The sequence below is a fragment of the Solanum stenotomum genome, unplaced genomic scaffold, assembly GCF_019186545.1.
Source record: "Solanum stenotomum isolate F172 unplaced genomic scaffold, ASM1918654v1 scaffold10327, whole genome shotgun sequence".
Classification (NCBI taxonomy): domain Eukaryota; kingdom Viridiplantae; phylum Streptophyta; class Magnoliopsida; order Solanales; family Solanaceae; genus Solanum; species Solanum stenotomum.
Window position 1 is genome coordinate 128,754 of NW_026021018.1, and position 17,180 is coordinate 145,933.

At 31.7% G+C, this 17,180-nt stretch overlaps 1 pseudogene; it reads left to right on the forward strand.

Moving 5' to 3' along the window:
• Positions 1 to 4,917: 4,917 nt before the first annotated feature.
• Positions 4,918 to 6,380, forward strand: LOC125849760 (fe(2+) transport protein 1-like; annotated as a pseudogene).
• Positions 6,381 to 17,180: the final 10,800 nt, after the last annotated feature.

Consider the following 17,180-nt stretch of genomic DNA (forward strand, 5'->3'; position numbering starts at 1 on the left):
CCAAATGATTGTAGTTGGTATTGGAAGAGATTGATTTATTTATTATTTTATTTGGTGTTTGATATTTGATATTTTTATCAGAATCTGATTAAATTTAAATTTATATTGGAAAGTCACACATAAAAGGGTAAAGCATTATTAAAGTGACTCCATATCTAGAGAAATTCAAATTTAAAACATCTGATTAAAAATAAATGAGTACTTACTACTTGCTGCTGTTAAAGTTTCCTTTAGACTTTAGGGGAGCACAAACATTATCATACATGAAAGACAAGAAATTGGTTAATATTTAGGGATACACATGTACATAACTAGAGCAGTGACACATAGATATAACACATAAAACATAAATGTATTTTTTTTAATTTGATTTCGGTTGATATGTATTTCAATTTTAATCATACACAAATAAACACTTAAATTTATATAACTTGGATTCCATAAAGAACTATGATTGGAACTATTAAAGGTTGTTATAGAACGATAAAAGATCATTTGGTAGCTGAAAAAGAAATAATTTGTCTATGTATTAATTTTTACATAACTTATATGACGCTTGGACTTTGGTAAGTAGATAAGAAATAAGTTATTCATGTATAAAATTAATATGATATTTGGTTGACAATTTTAAAAATCGTATCACTAATACATGTATAAATTATGAGGAAATCTATGCGTTATTTTATGTAAGATAGAAGGTGGAATGTATAACTATTCAGGGGTCATTTGATTGGGAACAAGTTATCCCATGATTAATTACATGGTATAAATGGTGTGATAAGTTATCTCAAACATGACAACCAAACAACATATCAACATTTTATTACTTGATTTTTTTTATCCAAGGATTATTTATTTATATCCCTCACACCAAACAAATATAACTAATTCCTTCATAACTAATACTTGCATGAATTATACATGGATTCATAACTAATTCATACATTATTAATATTTGCATAACTCTGATCAATTATCAAATGATCCCGCATCACTCATTTATCTTTAATTAGATATATCGATATTTGAGTCATGTATATGAAGTCATATTTGATAGAAAGCGTTTAACTCTAACTAGTGGAACTTCCCAGCACAACAATACAACATACTCAATGAAATCTCATAAGTGGAGTATGAAAATGGTAGAATGTATGTAAACTTTATCAGTACCTCGTGAAGGGTATTAAAGACTATTTCCAAAAGACTCTTGGCTTAGATGCAACAGTTCCAAATATAAAAAAGAAAACACAACAGTCACAAAAAAAAAATGCAAAATCTGCCAAAAGGATCAACAATCAACAACAAAATAGTACAATAAATCGAAACAGAATAAACAATATAAATCAAAACAAATTATTGAAAACAATAATGTATAATGATGAATATCAAATCAAAATAAAAATTACAATAATACAATTAGTACAATGACAATATCAAGTATCGCAGAGTAAAAAACTCAAAAAGAAAATTTGCGGTTGGGATATGGGACAAGTGGGGGGTGGGGTATAGCAAATATAATAAAAACAAATGGCGTACGTGCTGTTGCAGCACAAGAATTAAAGCTTAGTTTGCTGTGCAAAAAAAAAAAAAACTGCAACATTGGGGAATGTGTAGTTTGCCTTTTTCTTTCAAAATAATAATAAAAATGTCTAGTCTTTATCTTACTTTCTTCTCTCTATATTTTTGGTGGCATTTGTCTTTTCACATAATTGGACAAAACAATGCTGACTAGGACTCTTTATATTCATAGTTCATGTTTCAATTTTTTTATGATATGATTTTAAATTAGATTAATTTAAAGGTAAAAGATTTAAATATGTTATCGAATTTTGATAAAAGGTTTATTTATGTTATTTGTTTAAAAATAGGTATGCCATTTTTGGTTGAAAAAGGCTCATTCATGTCATTATTTGTTAAAGGAAAACGGTTCCAATTTTGCAAAATTATTTTTTACACGTGATCAATTATGATTCAGTCACGTTATTAATTAAATTAATTTTTAAAAAGAAAAAACTTAATGTCATCGAACTTTGAGAAAAGACTCATCTACGTCATCTGTTAACAGTTTGGCTCATCTATGCCATTTCAGTTAACAATTAATGACTTGGATAAGTCTTTTCTCAAACATAAATGATATAGATGAACCAAACTTTTAACGAATGACATAAATGAGTTTTTTCTCAAATTTCGATAACATATACTCTGGTGGTATCAAGTATCAATTTAGTTAGTTTTCACTGAATCACTACCTCTTCCTCCTTGATACCACTAGAGTATATATATTCTGATGGTATCAGTAGTGTTTTCAGTGAAAAAAATTGTTTTTTCTTCTTTGATACCACCAGAGTATATGTATACTCTGATGATATCAAGTATCAATTTAGCCAGTTTTCACTGAATTACTACTTCTTTCTCCTTGATACCACCAGAGTATCAAGGAGTAATTGAATAGTGTTTTCGGTGAAGAATTACTTTTTCTTCTTTGATACCACTCATACCTAATTCAAATTTCTGGTTGGATGAAACTAAAGTCTCATCGCCGATTAGGAATTGATTTTGTGATAAAGTATCCTGACCAACACCATAATTTGTGTATGAGGCTATGGAGATAAGGAAATGACAGATAGTGAATAACGAAGAAAGCATGACAGACATTGGTGGAAAAAAGAAAAAATAAGAAGGTATAGCAAAGCGCTAAAGAAACTTTGAGTAGAAGAAGAAGAAGACAACAAAGGAGGCGAAATTGGAGTGAGTAGTTTCGCGTAAAAGGTAGCTTGGAGAAGAAGGCAACGAAGGAGGCAAAATTGGCCTGGATAGTTTTGCGCTAGATTATAAAAAGGGTATAAAAGTAATGGGGCATATGAACTTGTAAATAGTTTCAGTTTTTGGGATACAAAAATTATTCAGTGATTTGAATTCGTTTAATGGGAGAGAGAGAAAGAATTTTGAAATTCAAATTGTAATGACGGAATTAATTGATAAGATTGTGGGAGTGAAAATACGGAGAGATTGAAGGAGTGAAAATAGGAATGAGAAACGTGGGTTTGGAGTGGATGAGTTTGGTATCCGGAAGATTGGATTTTTTTTTTGGAGAGAATAAGAATTTTTTGTAATATTTTAAAATGATAGAAAATAATAGAAAGTATTGTAAATAAAGACGTGTATATATATAAGTTTTCAATATTATTTCCCCTGGATAAAAGCTCAATTAAGACCCATTATTCCCTCCTTCCCATTGGTAAAAGTAAGACCCAAGTATATATAATTGATTAATTTTACATGTGCATCAAAACATATTTATTTCAATATTACAATTTTTTTATTATTTTCATAATAGTAGATTTTTATAACTAACGTAGCATATTTAATCAATATATTATCACTTTTTTTAAAAAAAAATTATGTTCATTTTGTATCCTTTTTCCAAAATATAAAAATTACATTAAAATTCTTATTATTATGTTTCTATTTCCCTTTCATTCATAACTCATAAATTATATTAGTTTCTTTATCGTATAAGAATCTTGATAATTTTCAAAGTTAATATATAGTTAAAACTAGTTCGAAACAAGAAAAAATAGTAAAAAGCTCATGGTAATGTAGAATATTGTAAACTAAATAAAATAAAAATTAAAAGAAGGGTGTGATGGAGCAAGATAAAGTACACAAAAATGTTAAAGCAGGAAGATATAAGACAAATTGAATTATAGCGGGTTAAGATTAATCTTTTTTGTTGCACCTTGTCCTACCCCTTTTATCTTCTTGAAATTTTCCCGACTTTAACTATTACTTATTTATATTTAAGACTCCTTACTGAAATTTTTGTCTCTGTCTATGAGGGAGAGGGTGAGGAAGAATTGGAGAGAAATGATGAGATGATTAATGTTAATCATCAACAAGTTTTTTTAGGAACCCAGGATAATTCGCAATTGCTACAATCTCTGTCATAGCCTCTGACCTTTGGGTGAGCACTTTGTGTGCCCTGGGTAAACCCCCACTGTGTAATAGGCAAATCACACAGGGAATGTAAACCGCACTAGGCAAGCCCTATACGACAAGCTCGACTCATAAGACATTGAGGAGGTATCGATCCCATCCCAAATCATCTATATGGATGACCACCCGCCAAACCTACTAAGCCATCCAAATTCCAAAACAACAAGTTATGAATACCTATATTATATAATAAGTTGAAAAATTCTTTTAATGTTCTCTTTCTGTTTCATCATTTTTTAAAACAGGATTTTATCATTTAGTTTCTTTTTCACCACTTAAAAAAATTTCTTATAATTAGTAATATAAGCTCAATAGCATACCTCATATTTTTTCTTTGGCCTCATGATGTGATGCCCCGCTATACTCGAGTTTAAATCACAAGATATTTGAGGTTTAATTAATTTTTATTTTATTTTTATGTGCCAAAGACATAGAATATTTTTTTATAAAGTACATACATATATTTTTTATATCTCTTTTAATTTAATTAAATTATAAGAAATTTATTTTAAAGTCCATAAATGATATATGTGTTCCACAACCATACTTTACTAAGTAGTAGTTTTTTTAAAAATAAACACGAATGTAAAAAAACACATCACCCATACATAATGCCACGTAGGATAACAAGTCAGTTTAACCATGTATAAAACTACATATTGCTAGTGATTTTAACATTCACTGCACAGTTAAAACAATGACACCACACGCATAGCGTAAGCTTGTCATGCTTCCTATTCTACCCTTCATAAAACTAAAAAATTACACTCTCTACTACCTTAACTTAGATTAAACACAAGGGTAAAAATGTCATTTTCAATCAACTAGCTTAAACTTCAAAATTCATATAAGATCATTAGATAAAGATTCAAATAAAAATTCCATCAAGTTTGTTACACTTAATTTTCAAAATTCTCCAATATGGCTATTTCTTCCAAATTTGCTGGTTTTCTTCTGAACGTCATCCTTATCTCTTTTCCATCGAAAACGAAAGGTGAATATGAAAATAATAATACTTCAACGAAATGTGGTTCAAATAGTGATAGGCAAGGATGTACAAACAACAAAAATGAGGCATTAAAGTTGAAACTTGTTGCCATTGTTTCAATTCTTATGACAAGTATGATTGGTGTTTGTTTACCTCTCTTCTCTCGTACAATTTCCGCGTTACAACCCGATACAATTTTATTCGTGTTGGTTAAGGCATTTGCTTCCGGAGTTATACTAGCCATGGGGTACATGCATGTTTTACCCGACTAATTCGATTGTCTTAGGTCAAATTGCTTGCCTGAGAATCCTTGAAGAAAATTCCCATTTACTATGTTTGTTGCTATGATTTCCGCGATTTTAACTCTAAGCATTGATTCGTATGCCATGAGTTGCTTTAAGAAGAAGAAATTGGAAAATGGAGATGGAAATGTTGGAGATTATGTTCAAAATAATGCTAAGATGGAGTCTCAAAATGGCCATGTTCATGGAGTACTAGTATTCAAATGTGATGATAAAGGTTCACAATTGCTTAGGTATAGGGTTGTGGCTCAGGTACAATATTTACTAACGTATAGTCAGACCTCTCTATGACATCATCCTTAATTTAGAGATTAACTGTTATAATGAATGACTGTTATACACCTATAACAAACATTTGACATATAAACAATATTTTGACTATTATAGGAAAAAAAAGATGTAAAAAATCTATTTTAAAAAAATTTATAAATTAGTAACTTTAATGTAAAATCTTAAGCTTAATCACACTTTCGATAGAGAAGGAAATCTTTTAATGATTATATAATATTTGTTTATCTAAGAGAGATCTGACTGTCGATACGATCATATATAATACAGATTTTGGAGCTAGGGATAATTGTGCACTCAATAGTGATAGGATTATCCATGGGTGCATCTAATAATCCATGTACAATTAGGCCATTAGTAGTTGCTATATGTTTCCATCAACTTTTTGAAGGAATGGGTCTAGGAGGTTGCATACTCGAGGTATATATTTTTGATCGATCACGTATATACAACAATAATAACTATGTCTCAATTCTGTTCTAATTTTTTTATTTTTCGCGTTTAGGCGGACTATGAGGATGAAATCAATGTTGGTGTTGTTTTTCTCAATAACAACACCATTTGGTATAGCACTTGGAATTGGATTAGCAAATGTGTATAGTGAGAATAGTCCAACATCACTTATAGTTATGGGATTGTTGAATGCATGTTCAGCTGGCTTATTGAATTATATGGCACTTGTGGATCTTCTTGCTTTTGATTTTATGGGTACCAAATTGCGAAATAATATGAAGCTTCAATCATGGGCTTATCTTGCTGTTTTATTAGGTGCCGGTGGAATGTCTATTATGGCTATATGGGCCTAAATTGGATTTATTTTCAAACCCCTTGATACGATATCCGTGGTGCGTGTAATGCATCTAACTACACGATATGCCCATATGGGCATGAAATTATTCTTTTTTTGATTTCATTCTAATTTTGTTTGCATTGTCAATGTGTATATATTAGTAGTGGAAATAATGCGTAATTTCGTATCATCAAATTAAATATCTAAATTCATTTTTTTTGTTGAATCTGAATTGATTTCTCATATGGTTACTTTTGTTGTTAAAGAAAATTTAGATTAGGGTAGCTTTATGAGATTATAATAACTATCAGTTGTGTTCATCGCAAAATAAAAAATAAAATAAAAAGACAAAGTTTGATTAACTTTCACAATTAGTGTTAAAATATCACTACTATCATGACACATAAAAAGAAAAAATTGACAATAATTAATTTAAAACTCTAATTGTGAATATCATTAAAAATTTAAAAGTCCTCCACGTCTTTATTAATAAGTAGCAAATTAAAGTGTCAAAATTGAATAAATGAGGGTAGAGCTGTCAATATGGGCTGACCCATCTCATCCGGGCTAACCCATACATGCTTTGAAATTTGACGGGTCAGACTGGGCTAGTCCATTTTTTGTGTGGGCCAAAAAATGATCGGCCTAGCCCACAAGTACGTGGGCTACAGGCTTTGCCGGGCCAGCCCTCTTTTCTTAAAAGCTTATTATTTATAATTTTTTAAATTAAATTATAATTAAAAAATATTATCATAAACATCAACAAGACAATATTACATGGTGTTAGTGTTACTACTTGTTAATCAAATACACAAATAAAATTATCTTTATAATATTTATTAAGTTTGATTTCAAGTAAAAACATAAATAGCTAAATAGAAATATTAACCTAAATGTTTCCAATGATCACAATAAAATACAAAAATTATGGCAATATTCCATAGGCTATGGCCTACGTAGTGATTCCCTAGAAATTTTAGAGAATTTTTATTTTATGTAGTACATATTTTATAAACATAATTTGTATTTAAATTGTAATATTTCAAACTTTAAATAGATTTTGAGTTTAGACTCTTGTTATTTTTAATTTTTATTTGGCCCACGGGCCGGNATAAAATTATCTTTATAATATTTATTAAGTTTGATTTCAAGTAAAAACATACATAGCTAAATAGAAATATTAACCTAAATGTTTTCCAATGATCACAATAAAATACAAAAATTATAACAATATTCCATAGGCTATGACCTACGTAGTGATTCCCTAGAAATTTTAGAGTATTTTTATTTTATGTAGTACATATTTTATAAACATAATTTGAATTTAAATTGTAATATTTCAAACTTTAAATAGATTTTGAGTTTAGACTCTAGTTATTTTTAATACTCTATTTTATTTTTATTTTTTTAATTAATTTTTATTTGGCCCACGGGCCGGCCCTATCCATATTTCTCAAGTCCCACAAATTGGCAGATTTATTCAGGTCGGGCTAAAAAACCCTTTTCTTAAATGAGCTCCAAAAATCATAGCCCGGCCCAATCAAATCATGGGTTAAGCCAGACCGGCCCAATTAGCTTAGCCCATATTGACGGCTCTAAATGAGGGTTTCAAGGGAACAACTCATTGTCCAAGAATAGACTATAAAACGTGAGATACACTCATTTGCCTCATCATTTCAATTTAAAATTTCAAGAGAACATCTCGGCGGCCAAGACGAAACATATGAACCAGTAAGGAAAACACGATTTTGCTCCTTCATTCAATTCAAGGAAAACATCTTGGTTCTTTTCCCTTTTCTCTTGATTCTGAATTTATGGACTATGTGTTCTTTTTCCTTTTCTCTTGATTCTGAATTTATGGATTATATCTAACATATATGTGGTTCTTCTTGTTTTAGCAATGTTTGTTCTCACTTTTTTTATTTCCTTCAATTTTATGGTAAAATTAATTTTTTCATGTTCGGTCCTAAATTTTGATTGTTTTATGTCTTACGGAGTTGTTTAATTTATTCCACTACTTGTATGAGTATATCTCAATTATCAGTGACAATTGGGTGGGTTGAGTCAAATTTGGGGGGAGGGGAGGATATTATAATGGATCTAGTCAACAGACGGGTCAAGATCCAAATCAATCTAAATTTGCTTAGGTTAAAATGAGTTGAGTCAAAACGAATCAGGTAATTGATTACAAAACGGGTCAAGACTCAACCCAATTTCACAATTGTTTTATTTGTTCTTATAAAATATTTTAGTACCTAATATTCTTTTTATTATTATGGTTATATATAACATATCAAATTAAAAATTAGTTTTTTATAAATATTTTGACAAAATTTCTCATTGTCAATTACATATCAACCCAATTTTTAATGGGTTGAATTGAATTAAGTGAATAAGTGAGCGACTTAAACGAATTAGATGGATTAAGCGGGTTGAGTTAGTTTTGTCACCCAATCTAGTTAAGTTTAATTTAAGTCAAGCATAACATATTTGGGAAAAAAAAATCCCTTTTTATTCCATAGTATTTGTCATGTTATAATTTTATCAAAAGAAGAGGGTACATAATAAATTTATTCTACATCTTATCATTATTTTGTATTAATTATGCTTTTAGTTTTACTCTTATTAAGTAATTATTTTTTTAATTAATTTAATAACTATTGGTCGAATTTAAATTTTCAAAATATCATTAATAAAATTAATTTGGTTCAATAAATGCTTAATAAATATATTTTTTAAGGTAAGTGCAAAATGCAATCTGGACAAAAAAAGAAGAACAAAAGGCGTAACTCAAAACTTCTGATCAAAGAAGGAGTAGATGCAGACGATCATGTGCAACAAGGAGTACCAGATAGTATGGTGAATAGTTCCAGTCTTATTGACTTCATTGCTGTGGTAATTTTCATATCTTCTGTTTATCTAATTATGTCCCCATCTAAGATAATTTTTTAGCATCCAATTTAGATAATTCATTGATCATGGTATTTTTGTTACATAATAATTTTTTTTACTTTCAGTCACTCGAAAAAAATAAAGAGGAAAGTTGTAAGAGGGTGTTACAAAACGAGAGATTTGAAGAACATAGTGAAAGCAAAAAGGAAAAGGGGCAACATGGCTCTTTTGAGAAGGAAGAACTTGAAAAACAACAACAAAGAGAAGGTATCAACGGTATTTAAGAAATCAGCATTTACAATTGACTTATATTACTTATTTCAAATTATTTTGACGTGGAGATGGAGATAAATCCAAAAAATTTAATTAACTTTATTCGTGGTATTATTCATGATATTAATTTATTCAAACATCTTACAATTGAGTTATATAGTATTAATTATTTTATTTTCATTTGGTTGTATGTGATTTTTCAGGTGAGTCTGATCATACCTTAATGGAGGAAAGCATTGATAAATTAATTAAGGAAATAATACCAAAGAGTTTGAAGTTTGACTCCCTTCTTGACCTATGCGAGGTAAATAATTAATCATGACTTATGTTTATTTACTTAATTGAGGGAATGTTTTAATTAGTTTTCAATTTTGGACCATTAATTTTGAGGGAAAGATTTTCTTTTTGATGGCGTGAATTTTCTGTCAATAAATATTTCTTTTTCAATCATTTGTTAAAAAATAAAGTGAATTTGTAGGTGGCAATACAAAACGAGATAACTAAAGAACGTGATGGAAGTAAAACAACAAAGGACCAAGAAGACTCTATCCAAGAGAAACTACAACAAGACATTACTGGTACTTAAAGAATTTTAATTGATACTTATGTTATGTTATTTATTTATTTACTTGAATGGAAAAGTAGAGGTGGATTCTAAATTTAAATCAGTGGGTACATAGTACCGTTCTGATTATCCCATCTATTCCATGAAAAAAGAACGATATATTTTTAAAGGATAGAAACTCCGCACCTAAATGACAAATGTCAGAGTTGTAGCCTACGGTGCATAAAGAATTAGATTCCAACTGAAATCTATTTTTTGAACTTGTAATTTTCCCCCGTTTATGATACCCTCTCATTCAGTTATGCATGATTTTTCAGGGGAGCCTGAGCTCAACAAAGTCACGGGCGAAGATAGTCTTTCAAATAATCCTGACCATCCTTTGAACGAAAATGACGTCAATCCTGGCTCAAAACTTTTGACAAGAGATGAAAATGATGGAACCTACCGTATCATGCAAGGAATACCCAGAAGTAAAATATTTCGTTCTATCAGCAACCTCTATAAGGTAATTTATATACCTTATGTCTATTATATTTTTTTATGTTCACATTAAGTATCGTTGAACAACATTATGCTCCTTCATTAGTTTTGATTCTTAGATATTTGACAAAACGCAAGAAATTGTAAAACTTATTTTTGATTAAAGTTCCTTACATTTCCACAGTGTACTACCAGTCTTTCACCTGTTGAAAATGAATATAATTGGAATCTACGGAGGGGAAAAGATTCATAGGAAGATCCCAATATGAATCGAGAAGATTTTAGTATGAAAAAAGAAGACTCGAGTCACAAAAAGAATTCCAGTGGTAAGAGAAAATGCAGAGAAAATCAAAACTGCAAGGGAGAAAAGAATGATACAACTTAATTCTTCCATCTCCAAGACTGTTTTTCAATCATTTCTTTGAATGTTGAATTGTAACAATTTATTTACAAATTTAAATTTTAGTCACCTTATAAACTTTGCCAATTGCTTCTTTGATCATATGTTCTTCATTAGCCAAATGGTGTGATCTCTCTCAAGATTTTTTTTCATTCATGCTCAATGTTAGTACCAAATGAATAAATACAAGTTCATGCTATAGAATAAAGACTATTTTAAATCAAAACCCAAAACGTTAAGGACTCTTTTGGGCCTTTTCTCTCTTTTATCATACTCCATTAACCTTTCTTCCTTAGCAATAATTAAAGTTTGAAGTTTATGAATTTTTACATCGATCTCAAGTTAATATTACAATAATAACTGAGTTCACTAGGTGTCCAAAATTTCGGACTTATTGCATCCTACTAGAAAGAAATGTTTTTTCCACCGCGAATCGATTGAACTTACCAAACTTTTAGTCTTGATGGAGAGAGCTACCTGGTATCTATTGCTAGTGGGAGGTGACAGGTTTCCCGTGGAATGAACATTTGAACTTTTAATCCAGGAAGTTAATGAATAAACTGTGAGATAAATCAACCTCCCGACTATCAAGTTTACTCATATATAGTATGAATACTTTAAAATTTAAAGTTTATGAATTTCTACATCAATCTCAAGTTATTACTACAATAGTAAGTGAGTTCACCCTACTAGAAAGAAATATTTTTTTACACAATTAATCAATTGGACTTACTATGTCAGTGTTGCATTAGGTAGGACCAATAGAGGTCTTTTGACAAAACAAGATAAAACTTTAGGTGATTTATTCCCATTTGTTCTAAACTCTTAGTCTTGATGAGTAGAGTTACCTGATACTTGTTGTTGGTGGAATTAACATTTGAACTTCTAATCTAGGAAGTTAATGTATGAACTGTGAGATAAATCATAGGTAGAACCTTTTGTTGCGGAAGGCGAATATATAGAGAGTGATGAAATCACAACTGCTATATCTAAAGGTAGCTAATAAATAGTAAATGAGACAACAATAAAAAGAACACCAGGAATTAACGAGGTTTGACAAACTTTTGTTTTATTTTGCCTACTCATCGGACACAACCAACCAATATTTATTTCACTCCAAAAGAGTACAAATGAAATACTACAAGAGAGCAAGAAGATCAAATGCCTTTGAAGATGAGAAGGCAAGTGAGAGGTGTGTTACAAATGAATTAGGAGCTACCTATTTATAGGAGTGAATTCTTCCTATTGATGTCATCCATGACATCACAATGTGTCAAAATGTCAAGATTTACCTTGTGAAACCATTTTATGGTTCACCTAAATTTCACTTACAAACGGTGCTATCTTGACTTTTGTACCAATGAAGAATTATCTTTCTAACTACCAAATCTTCACATTAATTCATCTTTGAATCTTGTCAAATTTAACAAATCTCCACCTTGGCAAGATTCTCCATTTTCAACTTTCTCTCAACAATAATTTTTTATTGTGTCTTCAACCTCAATCTTCAATGTTTAACAATGTTGATAAAGTTCAAACAATGTTGAAACTTGACCGCAGTCACCACTTTTGTCAGCATATCAGCAGGATTATCCATAGTATGAATTTTCTTCACTATGACTCCACCTTCTTCGATGATGTCTCATATGAAATGATATCGGACGTTAATATGTTTCGTCCTTGAATGATAAACTTGGTTCCTCGCTAATTGAATAGCACTTTGACTATCACAAAATATTGTGATTCCTTCTTGTCCAATACCAAGCTCTCTAAGCAATCCTTGAAGCCAAATTGCCTCATTCGTAGCCTCTGTAATTGCCATATACTCTGCCTCAGTGGTAGACAAATTAACTGTTGACTGAAAAGTAGACTTCTAACTAACTGGTGCGTTTGTAATAGTAAAAACATAACCAGTAGTTGATCTTCGTTTGCCCAAATCACCTGCATAATCCGAGTCACAATATCCAACAAGATATTGACTATCTTTATGCTAAAAAACCAAGCCAACATCTACAGTATTATAAATATATCGTAGAATCCATTTTACAACCTGCCAATGATCCTTTCCAGGATTATGCATGTACCTGCTTACAACTCCAACGGCGTGTGAAATATTTGGCCTTGTGCAAACCATTGCATACATCAAGCTACCAACATTCGTGTATGGTACTCTTGCCATATATTCTCGTTCAACTTCATTCTTTGGCGAAAGTGCATCACTCAGCTTAAAATGGGAAGCAAACAAAGTGCTAACCGACTTCGTTTTCTTATTAATACCAAATCAATTTAGTACCCTCTTCAAATATTCTTTCTGAGATAAATAGAGTTTCTTTGAATGTTTATCTCTTTTTATCTCCATGCCAAAAATCTTCTTTGCCTTACCCAAATCCTTCATCTCAAACTCCTTTCTTAGTTGAATCTTTAGCTTCTCAATTTCCTCTTGACTTTTAGAAGCTATCAACATATCATCAACAATATATAAAGGAATCGTCTTCAAGCTTGCGCAAATACACACAATGATCGTATTTGCTTCTTATGTACCTTTGTTGCAACATAAACTTGTCAAATCGTTTGTACCATTGTCTAGAAGATTGTTTCAATCCATATAATGATTTTTCAAGTTTGCACACCATATTTTCTTTTCCGTCAACTTTGAATCCTTTTGGCTGAGTCATGTAGATTTCCTCTTCCAAGTCTCCATGTAAAAAAATGTAGTTTTTTCATCCAACTGAACTAGTTTCAAATTCAACTGTGCTACCAAAGCCAACAAAATTTTAATGGAGGAGTGTTTCACAACTGAAGAAAATACCTCATTATAATCAATTCCCTCTTTTTGAGCGTATCCTTTGGCCACCAATCTTGCTTTGTAGCGAACATCTTCTTGGTTAGGAAATCCTTCTTTCTTTGCAAATACCCAATTGCTTTCTTGCCATCCCAGAGATTGGCCAATTTCCATGTATGATTATGATAAAGATACTACATTTCTTCATCCATGGTAATCCTCCACTTATCTTTTTCTGAACTTTGGACTGCATCTTTATAAGTGGTAGAAATGTCATCAGCTGCAATTGAGTCCGCACAAGCCACCATATCTATGAGTCGAGCAGGTTTTCTTATTGTCATTTTGGCTTGCTGGTTGCTATTGATTCAAGTTGTGGTTGAGGTTCTTGAGACGGAACCTCCGTTTCGACTGACTCTTCTTCCGGAGGAAAATCTTCTGTTATTTCCTCGTTTGATCCCAATGTTGGGAAAATTATTTTTCCCTCAAACTCCACCTGCTTTGAAGCACCATCAGTTTGTTTGACATCTTCAACTGTTACATTATTTGTCAAGGAAGATTCCTCAAAGGTAACATCCCTGCTGAAAATATATTTTTCTCATCTCTGGACACCATAAACGATATCCCTTGACTCCAGAAGTAATTCACATAAATAAAGCTTTCTTTGCTCTTGGGTCCAATTTTGACTCTCTTACATGATAATATGCAATTGAGCCAAATACATATAAAGAATCATAATCTTCAACAGATTTTCCATACCATTTTTCTAATGGTGTCTTCCCACCAATAGTAGCAGATGGTAGACGATTAATAAAGTGACATGCATATGTTATTGCCTCAGCCCAAAATTCTTTGCCCAAGCCAGTATTGGACAACATACACTGAACCTTCTCCAGCAAAGTTCGGTTTATGCGTTCTGCCACTCCATTCTGTTACAGTGTATTCCAGACGGTGAAATGTTTGACGATGCCATTTTCCTCATAAATTTTATGAAAAAGATCATTTTTGTATTCTCCACCATTGTCTGTGCGAAGACACTTGATCTTTCTGCCACTTTGAGTTTCTATCATCGCCTTCCATTTGAGAAAAATTCTCAATACTTCATCTTGTATTTTCATCGTATACACCCATAGTCTTCGGGAAAAGTCATCAACAAGAGTTAAAAAATAGTGTTTCCCACCTAATAAAGGTGTTTTAGAAGCACCCCAAACATCTGAATGAACATAATCCAAAATACCTTTAGTATTATGGATAGTTGTTCCAAATTTAACCCTTGTTTGCTTTCCCTTGACACAATGCTCACAAAACTCTAAGTTGCAAGTTTTTACTCCTTTTAGCAATCCTTGATCAGATAAAGTTTTCAAGGATTTTCCTCCAGCATGTCCTAAGTGCATATGCCATAGCTTGGTCATTTCTGTCTCCTTGTCGTCATTGGATGTTGTTGCCGCTGTCCCAATAACTGTACTACCTTATAGTGGTACATGTTATTATTTCTTCGAATTGCCTTCATTACCATCAATTCACCAAAGCATATTTTCATTACGCCATTATCTACAATGACTTTGAATCTCTTTGACTCTAGGGCTCCTACAGAAATGAGATTTTTCTTCAAATCCAGCATGTCCCAAGCACATATGCCATAGCCTGGTCATTTCTGCCTCCTTGTCGTCATTGGGCGTTGTTGTAGCTGTCCCAATAACTGTACTACCTTGATAGTGGTACATGTTATTATTTCTTCGAATTGCCTTCATTACCACCAATGCACCGGAGCATACTTTCATTACGCCATTATTTGCAATGACTTTGAATACCTTTGACTCTAGGGATCCTATAGAAATGAGATTTTTCTTCAAATCCGGTACATATCGAACATCTGTAAATGTTCTGGTCAATCCATCATGACTCTTTAATCGGATTGAACCAATGTCATATGCGGTAAGAGGATTATTGTTTGCGGTGTGAATAACTCCACATTCTCCTTTTTGTAAATCAACAAACCAGTCCCGATTGGGACACATATGATAGCTACAAGCTGAGTCCATCAACCATATATCAGATTATTTAGATGGATCTGTTGTAACTAGTGAGTAATCAGAGTCATCACAATCGACCACATTTGAATCCATGACAGCCTTCCCATTATTTGGTTTGGCTTTGCTATTCAACTTTGGGCAGTCTTTCTTCCAGTGTTCTTTTTCTTGGCAAAAGGCACATTCATCTTTGCTGAGTCTGGATCTTGACTTGGATCTCCCTTTCTTCGTTTTCATATGATTTTGAGAACGACCTCTCGCAATCAATGCTTCTGCTTCTCCGTCTTTTTGTTTTTCTCTCTTTATTTGTTCATAACTATATAAGGCAGAACAAACTTCTTTGAGAGATACTTCATCATTCCCATGCAGTAGAGTAGTTTCAAGATGCTCGAACTCATCGGGAAGTGAACTTAACAACATTAAGGCCATATCTCCATCCGTAAAAGTCACGTCCATATTACGCAAATCTGTCGCCAATTTATTAAAGCTGGTGATATGATCATTCATTGTGCTACCAGGAATATAAGTGAAGCGTAACAATCTTCTTTTCATGTAAAGTTTATTTTGACTGTTTTTCTTCAAGAATTTTTCCTCCAATGAATTCCATAATTTATTTGCAGATGTTTCCTTTGTGTATGGATACTTTTGTTCTCTTGCAAGGTAAGATCGAATGGTACCGCAAGTAACACAGTTGATAATCTTCCAATCTTCTTCTCTTACACCGTATGGTTATTTTTCTTCTATGGTGATATCTATCCCTTGTTGAAAAAGAACATAAAGGACCTCGCCTAGCCACATTACGAAGTGTCCTGACCCGTCAAAAATTTCAACTGCAAATTTCTCATTTGATACAATTCATGTCATAAGCGAAGATGCCAATGATGACGTATTATTGACACTTGATGTGGACTCATCATTTTTCTTGTCTCCCATTTTTGCTACAAAAAACTATTTACTAGCTAACAATGCAAAGATCAAAGTAAATCTTTTTTTGATGTGGAAGTTCAAATTGTGCTGCAACCACAGAGCATACTCAGATAATACTTTGCCTCTGATACCAATTGTTGCGGAAGGTGAATATATAGAGATTGATGAAATCACAACTGCTATATCTAAAGGTAGCTAATAAATAGTAAATGAGACAACAATAAAAAGAACACCAGGAATTAACGAGGTTCGGCAAACTTTTGTTTTCTTTTGCCTACTCCTCGGACACAACCAACCAATATTTATTTCACTCCAAAAGAGTACGAGTGAAATACTACAAGAGAGAAAGAAGATCAAATGCATTTGAAGATGAGAAGTGAGAGGTGTGTTACGAATGAATTAGAAAATGTCAAGATTTACCTTGTGAAACCATTTTATGGTTCACCTAAATTTCACCTACAAAAGGTGTT